Raw genomic sequence first — 15,874 nt, forward strand, 5'->3', positions numbered from 1 at the left:
TGTGTGTTCTATTATGGTAAAGGTGCCATATTTCATTTTCTTTGTAACAAATGCACTTTGGCACAGTTACCCTTTAACAATGATGATATTGATTTACCTATTTTTAATACAAATTACCCCTTGCCATATATTGATGATTGTGATTGTTTTATTAAAACAGGCCTTCACTTTATTCATGTCAACGCAAGATCACTTTTTCCAATATTGGCAGAGATTAGGATTCTAACTAACAGAACTAGGGCGGCAGTTATATCCATCTCTGAATCCTGGTTGGATGATACGGTGCTGACGAAGAGGTTAAAATAGGTGGCCCGGTGGCCTGGTGGCTGGAGCTCCCGCTTCACACACGGAGGGCCCGGGTTCGATTCCCGGCTGGTAGAAACATTTCGACACGTTTCCTTACACCTGTTGTCCTGTTCACCTAGCAGCAAATAGGTACCTGGGTGTTAGTCGACTGGTGTGGGTCGCATCCTGGTGGACAAGATTGAGGACCCCAATGGAAATAAGTTACAGTCCTCGATGACGCACTGACTTTCTTGTGTTATCCTGGGTGGCTAACCCTCCGGGATTAAAAATCCGAACGAAATCTTATCTTATCTTACGATATAAATCGCTTAGATAGGAATATAAAAGGCGGTGGGGTATGTGCCTACATAAGGAATGACTTAGCCTATAATCCAAGGCCTGATTTAAATGACAATAAACTGGAGATTCGATGGTTTGAAGTGTTGTTTCCCAAGACCAATCCCATCTTAGTAGGAACTAGTTACCGCCTTCCCACCCATGACCAGTTCTTAGAGGACTTTTCGAGAGTCTTGTCCGGACTTGATAAATGCAAGACAGTAATACTGGGCGACTTCAATATCTGTTTTCAACAGCAAAATAACGGGCTATGCAAAAGATATAAGCAAATTCTAGGTTTAAATAGTTATACTCAACTAATTAATACACCAACCAGGATCACATAGTTCTCAGCCACCCTAATTGACCACATACTTTGTAACCGCTCTGAGAACATTAGTCAGTCAGGCGTCATTACCACAGGTCTTAGTGATCATTTCATCATTTACTGCACTAGGAAAATCACTAGGGATAGGATAGGCTAAAGCTCCCGCTTCACACACGGAGGGCCCGGGTTCGATTCCCGGCGGGTGGAAACATTTCGATACGTTTCCTTACACTCCTGTTCACCTAGCAGCAAATAGGTACCTGGGTGTTAGTCGACTGGTGTGGGTCGCATCCTGGGGGACAAGATTAAGGACCCCAATGGAAATAAGTTAGACAGTCCTCGATGACGCACTGACTTTCTTGGGTTATCCTGGGTGGCTAACCCTCCGGGGTTAAAAATCCGAACGAAATCTTATCTTATCTTATCACAGGACAATAAAAATGAGGTCAACTAGAAACTACAGTAAAGAAACACTGGTAAATAGGCTACACAATTGTGACTGGACAGAGATAACAAGTTGCACGGACGTAAACGATGCCTGGGAAAAATTTAAAACAATGTTCACTACCATCCTTGATAATATTGCACCAATTAAAGAGGTTAGGATTAAACGAAGAACTGAACTCTGGATGACTACCGATATATTAGATAATATGAAATTCAGAGACCAGTTGCTAAAAAGATTTAAAACAGACAGGATATTGCAGCGCTAAATGAATTCCAAAGGGTGAGGAACAGAGTACAGAGGCTTATAAAAGAAGCAAAGGAAAGGCAATATTGCTCAAAAATCGAAGAATACAAGAATAACCCTAAAAAGCTCTGGCAACAACTAAAACAGTTGGGGTATAGCTATAAACCCGTAGATAGATTTAACATAGTAGTAAATGTTGATAACGAGGTATGCCACGAAACAACTAAAGTGGCAAATTATTTTGATTCATACTACACAACTGTCGCATCAACACCAGTAAGGAAACTATCAGCTGCATCAAATACCTTTAACACAGACTCTGATAAGTTTAAAACATACTATACCAATAAAGAGGTAGCCCCAAGCAGCTGTCAACAAGTAAGTGTGTCATATGACTTCGTGCAAAAAGAACTAAGCAGGTTAAACCATACTAAGAGCACCGGCCCAGATAACATCCCGTCTAAGTTCCTAAAAGATGGTGCTTCTGAATTGCCAATCCCAATTGCTCACAAAATAAATTTGTCCATCACCACTAATACCGTACCAGAAGGGTTCAAGGAGGCCAGAATTATTCCTATCTTCAAGAAAAATGGTAGGTCTAATGTCAGCAACTATAGGCCTGTTAGTATACTCAGTGTAATATCCAAAATTCTCGAGAGGGCGGTACTGTCAAGTAGTTAAGTATCTTAATGACAACAACATTCTTCATAGTTACTAATCAGGCTTTAGGAGCTCTTACTCAACCGACACCTCCCTAATTAATCTGATGGATTGCACGAGAACTGAAATGTCGATAGTGAACCTAATAGGTATGGTAACCTTAGACTTGCAAAAGGCCTTCGATACTGTCAACCATAATTTACTATATAATAAACTTCAAGCTATCGGCAGAGGTTCCATAGACTGGTTTAAGTCCTGTCTTAGCAATAGGAAACAAATTGTCAAAATCAGCAAAACAGAATCAGAACCCCTGCCGATAGAATGTGGAGTTTCCCAAGGTAGTGTTCTGGATCCCTTATTATTCTTATGTTATGTAAATGACATGCCCATCAGTGTCCAATGCGCACTCCCACTGTTTGCAGATGACAGTGCTCTGTTAGTGTCAGGTAAAGACCCACTTTCCCAGATCCTGGGGACCCACAAACTGAAAAAAACCAAGAATATTGTTCAAACTAAACCTCATGAAACACCACTGCATCCCACTGATACAGCTAACAAGATCAACGACTTCTTCTCAAACATAGGATCTAATCTCGCCATAAAATCCCACGTACCAATGATCGTGCCGGGGACTACCTAGATGGGAATTTCCCAAATTCCTTCTGTCTTGTACCAACTGAGCCCACGGAAGTCACCGCGATCATAAAGTCACTTAAAAATAACTCGGGGAATCTGTCTCACGTCCCACCATTATTGTACAAGCGAGCGGCCCATGTCCTTTCGCATGCTATTACATTACTTTTTAACAAGTCACTAGAAACTAGCACTTTCCCGACACTACTCAAGACAGCAAGGGTTACACCAATACATAAAGGTGGTGACCCTACAGACGTAAACAACTATAGGCCAATATCAAACTTACCATTGCTATCCAAAATCTTCGAGAAACTCTTGTACAGGAGACTATATTCATTTATAACGTCACAAAACATACTCAACCCATGCCAATTTGGATCCAGGAAAAATAAAAGCACTAATGATGCAATTATAAAAATGCTAGACCTGCTTTACACAGCATTGGAACATAAGGATTATCCTCTAGGAATTTTTATTGACCTAAGAAAAGCGTTTGACAAAGTTGACTACGGCATCCTACTCCACAAACTTGACCACTATGGTATAAGAGGACATGCGCTTGCGTATTATAAATCTTACCTTTCTAATAGGTATCAGTATGTCACCATTAAAGACACAGCCTCATCAATATGGCCACTTGATACTGGAGTTCCGCAGAGAAGTGTCCTTGGACCCCTGCTCTTCCTCATTTACATCAATGATCTTCCAAACATATCCCAACACCTGAAACCCATTCTCTTTGCTGACGACACGACTTATGTCATCTCTCACCCTAATCTTGCCACCCTCAACACCATTGTTAACGAGGAGCTGCTCAAAATATCGACTTGGATGACAGCCAATAAACTTACATTTAACACTGGCAAAACCTACTATATTATGTTTGGTAGCAGAGTAGGTGTTGCGCAACTTAACATTAAGATCGACAACACTCTAATTGCCAGACATAATGAGGGCAAATTCCTTGGCCTATACCTCGACAACAACCTAAATTTCAGCACCCATATCCAACACATAACAAAAAAAGTATCCAAAATGGTCGAGATGCTCTCCAAGATACGATACTACGTACCGCAAACTGCCCTTCTCACACTATACCATTCACTTATATATCCATACCTCACCTATGCTATCTGTGCTTGGGGTTCAACTGCAGCAACACACCTAAAGCCAATAATAACCCAACAAAAAGCCGCAGTAAGAATAATCACTAAATCCCATCCCTGGCAACACCCTCCCCCCCACTCTTCATAGATCTAAACTTACTCCCTGTTCAGAACATCCACACTTACTACTGTGCAGTCTATATCTACAGGACCTTAAATTCCAATATTAACCTTGACCTAAAACGCTTTCTTGATAGTTGTGACAGGATTCACAGGCATAACACCAGACACAAACATATCTATGACATTCCCCGTGTTCGACTGAACCTTTACAAAAATTCAATGTATTTGAAAGGACCTAAAATCTGGAACACCCTACCTGAAAACTCTAGAACTGCAGACACATTCATCACTTTCAAAACCACTTTAAAGGACCCCAATGGAAATAAGTCACTGTGTCTGACTTTTTTGGGTTATCCTAGGTTCTCTACACATATGCTGCTATGTATGATAATTCTATGTAACTGTATTTGTGTATACCTGAATAAACTTACTTACTTACTTACAGTTAGAAAACATCTTATCTCCCTGATACACCCCGACAACTAATTACATGATAACCACCTGGTGGTTCACAATTACACTCACTCACCCACTGACTATAAACCCAGAAATACTAATCTTAATCTTAAAATAATAAATCCTAACTAGTCATAAGTTTGCCTATGATACTCCAATATAGACACTGTATTGTGCCAAAACAAAAGCATTCACATTGCTAAACTCACAAATTATGATGTAGTCACTTAGCCTTAATACCATAATCTGTAAGGATTAATCTAAGTCTGCTCGAAATGCCTAGCCATGCTAGGTGTCCTAGTGGCCCCCTCTGTAATTAGTATTTTATAACATGTAAACCATACAATACCCAAAACCTGTAAACCCCACATTGTAACCCTTATAGAGAATAAACTTGAACTGAATTGAAATATAAAAACTGAGAAGGGTAAATAATTTTAATGTCCGGTGTAATGGGGAACCCATCACTTCAGTTTCCTCAGTAAAATATCTGGGAATCCCCTTTGACCCATGCATGTCAGGAGATCTGATAGGGAACAGTGTAGTAAGGAAATTGAATGTCAGACTGAAGTTCCTCTACAGACAAGCACAATGTCTACCAACTGAGGCTCGCAGGAACCTATGTCTAGCCTTTATACAATGTCATATGGATTACGCTTGCTCTTCATGGTACTCTCCCTTGACAAAAAACTGAAAGATAAATTGCAAATCACCCAAAACAAAACGGTTACTAAGATTCATCCTGGACCTGGGTCCAAGAGAACATGTAGGCTAGGATGAATTACAACAATTGGACATGCTGGATATTGAAGACAGAGTAAAACAACTGACGTTAAATCAAGTTTATAAAATTGCTCACAAACAGCGTCCCGAATATCTTGCTGCTAATTTTGTCAAGGCTGGGAACCGAAGAAATCATAGTACTAGAGGGAGAGAGCACAACTTTGTAGTACCCACAGTCAGTGGCCAGGCTTCAAACACCTTTTATTGTACAGCAATAAAGGAATGGAACAGACTGCCCGCACATGTCAAAACCAGTCATAGCATGAATCAGTTCAAGAAGAGAGCCATAGGTACCTAATGAATATAGCGACAAAAAGGGAGAAGAATGATTTTTTATTTTTTTTATCTAACACACGTGTAAATGTAAATAACTCTTTTTACCTTATTCCTAGTGTATATCATTATAGTATAATAATAAGATATTGTATCCTTTATAGTATAATAATAATGTATTAAGAGGACCCCAATGGAAATAAGTCACTCTTGACTTTTTTTTGGGTTATCCAAGGTTCTCTACACACATGCTGCTATGTATGATAATCTACGTAACTGTTTTTGTGTATACCTGAATAAACTTACTTATTCTGTCTAGTTAAAATAATGAATCTTAACTAGTCATAAGTTGGCCTGTGACACTCCAATACTGAAACTATGTATAGTGCCAAAACAAAAGCATTCACATTGCTAAACTCACAAACTAGTATTTAGTCACTTAGCCATAATACCAACTTACCTCATAATTTTGTAATATTTTAAACTTAAGATTTAATCTAAGTCTGCCCGAAATGCCTAGCCATGCTAGGTGTTCTAGTGGTACACTCTGTAATTATTATTTTACTACATGTAAGCCACACAATAACCAAATTCTGTAAACTCAGCATTGTAATCCTTATAGAGAATAAACTCTGAATTGAATTGAATTGAATTGAATCTAACATAATCGTCCACCTAACCTGTGTTTGTTTGTGAATGTTTGAACGCAAAGAATCCCATGGAAATAAGTCACTGTGTTCAACTTTTTTTTAGGTTATCTTGAGTAATTTACACATATATTGCTATGTAGCCTCCCATTTTTTTTTAAATGTATCCAAACAAACTTACTTATTATCTACAAAACCCCTACCTGAGTCAACAACAACAGATTATACAACCACCTAGGAGAGGTTGATTAAGTAAGTAAATAAATACTTTGGGTTTCTTTCGATTTCATTTATGGCTTTTAGTTCTTCCCGCGATTCTTGACTCCTATAAGATTCCTTTAGCTTAAGTTCGATGTTTGCTATTTCTCTGACCAGTGACTCTCTACACATTTCCGATATATTGGCCTCTCTTAGCCGCTCTGTTATTCTTTTTCGTCACCTGTAAAGGGAGCGCCTGTCTCTTTCTATTTTACATCTACTCCTCCTTTTTCTTAGATTAGATTTTGCCACCGAAGTGGCTAGTTTATTGTGCACCCCATATCCATCCTGTGGACGGTAGCGCGAGAGCATATGGATACACAAAAGGCCTAGGAACTAGGCCCCAAAGGGTTAACAGGAATACATATGGATTTATATCTACATATCTATAGTTCACTTATCTGTTACAAGCAAATTTAGGAAATTTGCTTAGTATATCTGGTATCTTATTTTCATTAATAAGATATCTTGACATGTCACATAGGTTATTATACTGTCTATCTCTGTATTCCTCAATAAGTGGACAATTAAGCACATAGTGTTCAAGAGAATGACCATATGCCTGATCACATAATTTACATTTAGTTTGATCATCATCTGTGTGTCTCCCAAACTGCCAGAAGTACTTATAACCAAGCCTAAGCCTGGCCACTACAACATCAGTCAGTCTGTTCACATTGCAAGTTGCTCCATAAACATACTTATCTACGTTCATGTTATCATAGTGGGTTATAGATCTACTCAGGCTTCTAACTGCATTCCTATAACAATCATTTTCATTATTTACTTCTCTCCTAATATTATTCCTAATGCTAGACACAGTTATACCAAAGTTATATTCTACATTCTCCTTCTGGGTACTCTTCTTGGCTAACATATCAACTTTATCATGAAGGAGTAATCCAATGTGTGATGGGATCCATAGCAATTGTACATTAATTCCTTTTTCCTTAATTTTTGAGTATCTATACCTGGCTTCCCCAATGAGCATGTTGTTGGAGTCATTATATGAGCCAAGAGCCTTCAATGATGACATAGAATCAGTAATGATGATAGAGTCAAGCTCAGTGTCATAGGTTAGCTTTAGCGCCATTAGGATTGCAAACAATTCAGTTTGCAGTGTAGATGCCCAGTTGTTAATTCTTATGCCTAACTCAACAAATTTATTATCGTTCTTAACTAGGGAGGTGGCAACAAGAGCAGATGCAGCCCTGCCAGAAGACTCCTGTTTAGATCCATCAGTGTATATAACTTGTGATAACTTTTTACTACCAGCTAGGTGAGAAATTTCTTCTTGAGCAGTTGCTCTAACAAGAGATTTAAGGAAGGGATTACTAGCAATGAGCTTATTGGGAGGAACTTGTAGGTATGTGATATTAAATGAACACATCTTCCATGGAGGGGTGAAATGCTCTTGTTGCCTACAGTGATACAGTTCATGCAGGTTATAAAACTTAATGCAATTGCACGTTTTCACAATCCATTTAGATCTGTGTGTATTTACCTCTAGACACTTGGTAAGATTCACTGTGACAGTGTCTGGTTCGTTTCTCAACATTCTAATACCGAGTACAGTGTTAATTTCAACAATCCTATCACTGATACTAGAAATACCAAGCTCCTTCCTCATGTTAAGAACTTTTGCAGATCTGGGACAGCCAAGAATAATCCTGAGAGCTTCATTTTGCATTAACTCCAAGGGTCGGAGAGAACTTTCTCTAGCTAATATCAACATGGGAGCAGCATAATCAATTAAGGACCTAACATAGGCTATGTACATCATTCTCACGATTCTCACATTTGCACCATAGTTGGGATTGTAGCCAGCAACAGCTTTGAGAGCATTTAGCCTAGCTTTACATTTCTTGTTTAGTTGTGGTATAGTGGATTTGTTAAAGGGTACATCTACACCAAGATATCTGTAAGTTTTAACGTAGCTAATGATTTCACCCTGCAAATAGATGGGTGGGGGATGTCGTTTGCTTGTTAATATCTTAGTTTTAGAGGAAGATATTATGAGGCCTAGTCGATTACAAATTGCTTGAACTTCATTAAGAATGGTATTCATCTTCTTATGCCCTGTTGTATGGATCATGATATCATCAGCATAGCTTATAGCTATATGTTTAGGTGAGGCAGGTAGAGCATTTAGGAGAGCATTAATCAGAATATTAAATAGCATGGGACTAAGAACTCCTCCCTGCGGTGTACCTAAAGACATTTCTTTAGAATCACTTCTGAAGCCTTGGTAAAGGACAGAGGATACTCTATTTGACAGGTATCCTATTATCCAGCAGAGTAAGCTACCACCAATATTCATTTTGGCTAGTTCATGTAGTATAACGGTTCTGTTCGCAATATCAAATGCAGATTTTAGATCAAGAAAAGTGGTAAAACTAGTAGAGGTGTGTGCAGTGAGAAAGGTGGAAATACAGATCTGCACACTTTTACCTTTCATGAACCCATAGAGGTAGGGGGAAAGTTGATGTCTGATTCTGTAGTACAGTCTGTTAAGCATCATTCTTTCAAAAGTTTTACAAAGACAACTAGTTAAGGAGATCGGCCTAAATGTATCAGGCTGTTGGGGCTTAGGGATAGGCACAGTGAGACTATTGGTCCAGGAAGTAGGAAGAACGCCCTCAATGTAACTGAGATTATACAGTGCCAACAAAGGGTTATCAGGCACGTGCCTTAGAGTTCTGAGAATATCATAGGTTATACCATCCTCTCCAGGAGCAGTTGATCGACCTTTGGTTAATGCATTATCTAATTCATACTCGGTAAAGAGGCAATCACTCTCATCAATATTTTGGCTCATAAAATTAATCAGTTTCAACATTTCTTCAGAAGTACTCTCTAAATTTTTTCTAATATGAGATGGAAGGCTTTCATGCCTGGATGTTTTGGACCAGTCATTTATGAGGTCATTTGCTTTTTCAAGAGGAAAGGGATGAGCAACATTGCCAGTCTTTTTCCTGGTTATTTTATTTATACCTTTCCAAGCCAAACTCAAAGGGGTGGACCTATTTAATCCACTAACAAACTGTTCCCATTCCTGTTGCCTAAGTTCTTCCTTTCTATTCCTTGCATTTGTTAGTGCAGCTTGGAACGTTCTGAGCAGGTCTGGGGTTCTACATCCTTTTTCTTAAAGGAATAAGCCTTGAGCATATATCGAGTGCCACCGAGTTAATCTGTTCTAGGCATAAGTTGGGGTCTGTGTTGCTTAGTCTATCCTCCCAGCTTATATCATTTAGGACTTGGTTTACTTGGTCCCACTTTATGTTCTTGTTATTGAAGTTAAATTTGGTGAAGGCTCCCTCGTGACTGATCTCATTTTGTCGGTCTGGGGCTCCGCGCATTTTATGTCTGAACCTCAATTATGTTGTGATCTGAGTATATTGTTTTTGATATGGTGGCATTTCGTATCAGATCATCATTGTTAATGAAGATGAGGTCTAGGTTAATTTAGAATTATATTTGGATTCATTAGAAAATAGGTATGTGTCATATAAACTGTATTACAAAGAATATGAAGGAGATCTGCTGGTGAACTGTGCAGATCATATTGAGAGGGAATTATTAATTAATCAATATTATGAACTGGAAGATAAAATACTATCATGTAAAAGAGAGGTATTAAATACATTAAAATGTGTAAATACTGCCGTTGAGCAATCTAATAATGTAAATGCCAGGTCTTTGCCCAACTCTCAGAGTTATGTCTACCAACATTTAGTCCAGGAGACAACTGGAAGGAATTCTGGTCAGTATTTAAAGCTGCTGTGCATGTGAGGAATGATCTAGCAGATGTCACAAAATTATTTTATCTCAAAAGGCAGGTCAGAAGCGATGCTTATGTCTTGATTCAAGGATTTCAGAATATAGACTTTAGTTACCAGGAGGCAGTTGACTTGTTAGAGGTGACCTATGGTAATAGGTTGGTCAGACGTAGTAAATATTGTGATTAATTTAAGAACTCCAGAACACAATTACCATAATCTGCAACAATTTAGGGTTAAATTAGAAAGCAGTCTTAAGTCCTAGAGTAATAAGTTTGATTTCGGTGAATCAGACTGGATATTAAGTGTTGTCTTAGATAATAAACTGAGCTTTAGAATTATAGAATGGCCGGGGGATGGTCCTTGATAAACGACTTAATTAAAATTGGGTTTTTATTCCACCTTGCTTTACAATTTTTACACACACTTATAAATAAAATGATCAGAGAATGGACTTTGTTATAAAGATAGGGTACATTACATATTCACACAATTCATTTTGTAACCTATCGGTGGAAAATACTGTATATATTTTCCAGAAATACAGTAGTTATATGTAAATAGATGGCCATACTGTATTTAATAAAAAATTTTATAAAAAAGGGGAAGAATCCTGCGCCTGCACAGAAGAGACTCGCCATTGTTGTTTGAATTTCGATTAGAAACGTTAGTGTAATGTGAAGAATTTTCGTGCTCTAGAGGTTAAAATTGTGCTGACACCTCTCAAATAGGAGGCGAAATTGTTGGATGTGCATTCCTGTAAAGTAAAAGGACACAAGTGCAACTAATGTGACATTTTATTGTGGCAACGTTTCGCTCTCCAGGAGCTTTATCAAGCCATGGTAATGGCTTGATAAAGCTCCTGGAGAGCGAAACGTTGCCACAATAAAATGTCACATTAATTGCACTTGTGTTCTTTTACTTTACATATTGTCAGTAATTCTACCAACTTTATTGCAATGTGCATTCCTGCATAACTTGAGATATCAGGCGACTGGACAAGACAGATCCAGGAACCTCAGATAAGTCTGTTTTTGTTTGTAGCTCTGGCCAGTGTTATTTTCATGGATAGACTTTGAGGTTTTCTGAGTATGATACACCTTAATCTCCAGTCAAATTGGTGAGTGATATTAAGATATATTCTCCTTCTGTTGTATAAATATGTGTATAAATATCATTAATTTTAATATACAGTCCATAAATTTATATATTTACCAGAATTCCTGGTGATACATATTTCATTTGTAATTAATAGGTCTAGAGCAACTTGTGGATATGACAGTGGTAGGTATCGAAGGGGGACATTTTTGTGACCTAGGTGTCCCAAATTCCTACTTGTCCATGTAACTCTGATAAATAATAATTAATTTTGCTATTTACTGGTATGTACATTATGAGTTACATACAGATAAATGCAATTTTCCACATTTAATTTGCCCATTGGTTCTTCGAACCGGAGGTAATTAGTGAAGCCATTAATTAGTTAATTACTTAATAATTATATGTGAAATGACAGAAGGAGGTGGATGTTAAGTTCACAAATTTACTTAATGTGTAGTGGATTATAATTATTACAATATTAATTTGGATAAGCCAAGTCAAGTATGACTGAAGATTTTATTAATGTGTATAATATTAATTTTACTATGCCAAATTCTGGCAAGGATTTATATTAATTTGTATAATATTAATTTAGATAAGCCAAGTGTGGCTAAAGATTATATTGTGTATAATATTAATTTTTCTATGCCAAATTCTGGCAAGGATTTTTATTAATTTGTATAATATTAATTTGATAAGATAATTCTGGCCAAGATTTATATCAGTGTATGTGTAATTACTAAACTCAAGTGTAGCTAACACTATTAATGTGTATTTAAAAATTATATTACAATTTTCTTACACGTAATTGCTAAGCTCAAGTGGCTAGGATTTATATTAATGTATTTGTATAATGTTAATTTTGATAAGCCAATTCTGGCCAAGATTTATATCAGTGTTTGTGTAATTGCTAAGCTCAAGTGTAGCTAAAATTTATATTATAATTTTCTTACATGTAATTGCTAAGCCCAAGTAGCTAGGATTTACTCAAAGGTAAGTTGTATCAGTGTTGTAAGTTGTAATCAGTGTTATTAATAAAGATGAATTTAATACATTGCATCATGGCTGAAAATTAGGAAATTAATATACAAGACAAACATATGGAATATAGAGCAAAAAAAGCATCACTGCAAGCTAGAAAATGGCATGTAACAAAAGCATACAATAAATGTTTGGAATTAATGAATCAAGAAACTGCGAATACTGATTATTTAAAATTGTATTTAGATGCTTTAGGCAATAGATATGATTCATACAAATTATATTACAACAAATATGAAGGAGATTTATTAGTAAACTGTGTAGATGAGACTGAAGTAGATCTTATGATTAATCAGTATTATGAATTAGAGGAAAAGATTCTTGTAAAAGTCAGTCCTTGAATAAATTAAAATGTGTAAACCAGGCAGTTAATCAGTCTGCTCCAACAAATAATATGTGTTTGCCAAAACTCATAGAATTATGTTTACCTGTATTTAATCCTGGAGAAAATTGGGAGGAATTTTGGTCAATTTTTAAAGCAGCTGTGCATGACAGGAGTGACCTAGCCTGTGTAACTAAATTATTTTACCTCAAAGGACAGGTAAGAGGAGATGCTCACATACTCATACAAGCCTTTCCCAATGTAGATGACTCTTACAAGGAAGCAGTTGACTTGTTGAAGGTCACTTATGGTAATATAGAACAAAGTAGGTTGGATCTAGTGAATATCATTGTTAATTTAAAATCTCCAGATCACGCTTACAAAAGTTTACAGCAGTTTAGAGTTAAACTGGAGAGCACTCTCAAAACTTTAAGTAATAAATATAATCTGAAGGAATCAGACTTTTTATTGAGTGCCATGGTACAGAATAAATTAAGCTGTAAAACACTTGAATGGATCTCGGATAAATATCACAAAGGTTATTTTGGACTGGAGGAAATAAGACTAGGTCTACAAGAATTAATTGTGCAGTTGCAAACCAGCCAACTAACTCATTTTAAAGATGCAACACATAATAACTCTGAGGTGTCTGTCAAGTTTCACAAAGGGAAAAATTATCCCAATGGTAATAATAAAAATTCATTTCCTAAAAAATAGTTGCATAGGTGCATATCAAATAGCAAGAATCAGAAATAATGATTCTGCACAAGGTAAGAAGAATAAGTACCCTCCTAAGAGTAGCCCAGTAATAAAAAACCAGTCAGAGAAAAGAGAGATTGTCTTTTCTGCTAGGGTACTCATTTTTCTAAGAATTGCAATGCATACAATTCATGGAATGATAAAGTTGAAAGATTGGAGGAACTTGACAGATGTATCAGGTGTTTAGGTAATCACAATGTAAAGGGTTGCCATGCCAAATTAAACTTCTGTTATCAATGTCACAAAGGAAGACACCATATAGTTGTGTAAAGGTCTATATGATAATGTTGATAATAATGATAATGTTGACAATCCTGACACAACAGTAGCTAATGTAAAAATTGCTGCTAATGTTAATAATGATCGTTTTGCTGAAGTAGCCTTACCTGTGTTACAGGTAAAAATTGATGATAAAAGGCATAAATCAAAAAATGTAAATGCATTATTGGACCAGGGATCCCAACGTACTTTCATAAAACGTAAATGTCTTGATGGTATGAAAGTACAGATGGGAGATCCCACAACTTTAAAATTATCTGGTTTTCTCTCAGAAAAAAGGGCTCAATTGTATGACACTGTTTATGTAACTGACAGGTTGGGCAATGAGAAAAAACGTGTTAATGCAGTAACTGTAGATAGACTTCCAGATAAAATATCTACAGTAGGGCTTAGTAAAGCTACAGAAAGACTCTCACATAATGTAAATTTAGCACCTTCTGGTGTAAGTGATGATTCTGTAGGCCCAATAAATATTTTGATAGGTAGTGACTATTATGCCTCCTTTGTAAAGGGTATGGTAAAGAAATGTGGTGTCACCCTTTTGAAGACTGCAGGAGGCCATGTAATGTATGGGAGGATTCCTCGTAATAATAATTCATGACTAGAGGAAACTACAAATACCATAACGGTGTGTCATACTCATGAAATCGTACCCCAGTATAATTCTTCCATAGAGGATGGTGTTGAGCCAGTGCATAAATTGTGTGAATTAGACAGCATTGTAGTAAATGTAAATGAAGAAAGTCCAGACGATTATTTTACTCAGGAGCATTATTATTATTATTATCACAATCAAGGGGGAAGCGCTAAACCCGGAGGATTATACAGCGCCTGGGGGGATGTGGAAGGCATTCAGGCTTAATTCGGGGAACTGGAGCATAGATCCAATTCCCTAAATCAAGAGCCCCTCACCAACATCAAGGAACCTTCCTTGAGGGGCTACTCAGGAGCAATACCTGAGAGATGTAAAATTTGAATCTGGACAATACTGGGTGCAACTTCCGTGGAGACTGAACCATCCAGAATTGCCCACTAATTACAGAATGGCATATGGACAGTTAAAGGCTCAGCTCCGCGAACTGAGTAAGACACCAGAATTGTTAACTGCCTATAATGATATAATTGCTGAACAATTAATTAATAAATTTATAGAAGAGGTACCTCCTGAGCATGCCAAAATTTATGGTCACTATTTGCCACATTACGGAGTGAAGAAAGATTCTAAGACCACTCCTTTGAGGATTGTGTTTAATTGTAGTGCCAGGAGTAACAAAAATGTACCTAGTTTAAATGACTGTTTGATGACATGTCCGTCGTTGAGGGAAAAATTAGGAGATATCTTATTAAATTTCAGGATGAAGAATTATGCCTTTACGGCTGACATAAGTAAAGCTTTCCTAAGAGTGGGTTTACAAGAGGCTGACCGGGATTGTACCCGCTTCTTATGGCCTGAGAATCCTAGTGACCCACTTAGCCCTCTGAAAACCTTTCGCTTTAGGAGCGTATTATTTGGTGCTACATCCAGTCCGTTCCTACTTCAAGCAATGATAAATGCACACCTTAAATGTATGGGAAGTCCATTGAGTAAAGTAATGAGCAAACAATTTTATGTGGACAATTTCCTGGGTGTGACATCAGCTGAAGAGGAACTGTTAATGACTTATGGAGAGGCTAATAAAATAATGCAAAGTGCAAATATGCCTCTGAGAGAATGGAATAGTAATTCGTCCAAATTAAAGGACAAAATAAGTAAAGATTTCCCTGGAGATGAAGTGCCAAAATGTAGTAATGTATTGGGGTTAACTTGGGATACTGAGAGAGATTTGTCAATGTTAAAACCTAATAATTACAGTATGCCAAATAAATTAACTAAGAGAGTTTTGCTTGCTGAAGTTTCCAAATGTTTTGATCCACTAGGTTTAGTGTCACCCCTTACTATAAGAGGGAAATTATTAATACAGGAAGTATGGAAACTTAAATGTGCTTGGGATGAAATTCTACCTGAGGAATT

Source organism: Cherax quadricarinatus, chromosome 26 (assembly GCF_038502225.1).
Source record: "Cherax quadricarinatus isolate ZL_2023a chromosome 26, ASM3850222v1, whole genome shotgun sequence".
In the NCBI taxonomy this organism is placed as follows: domain Eukaryota; kingdom Metazoa; phylum Arthropoda; class Malacostraca; order Decapoda; family Parastacidae; genus Cherax; species Cherax quadricarinatus.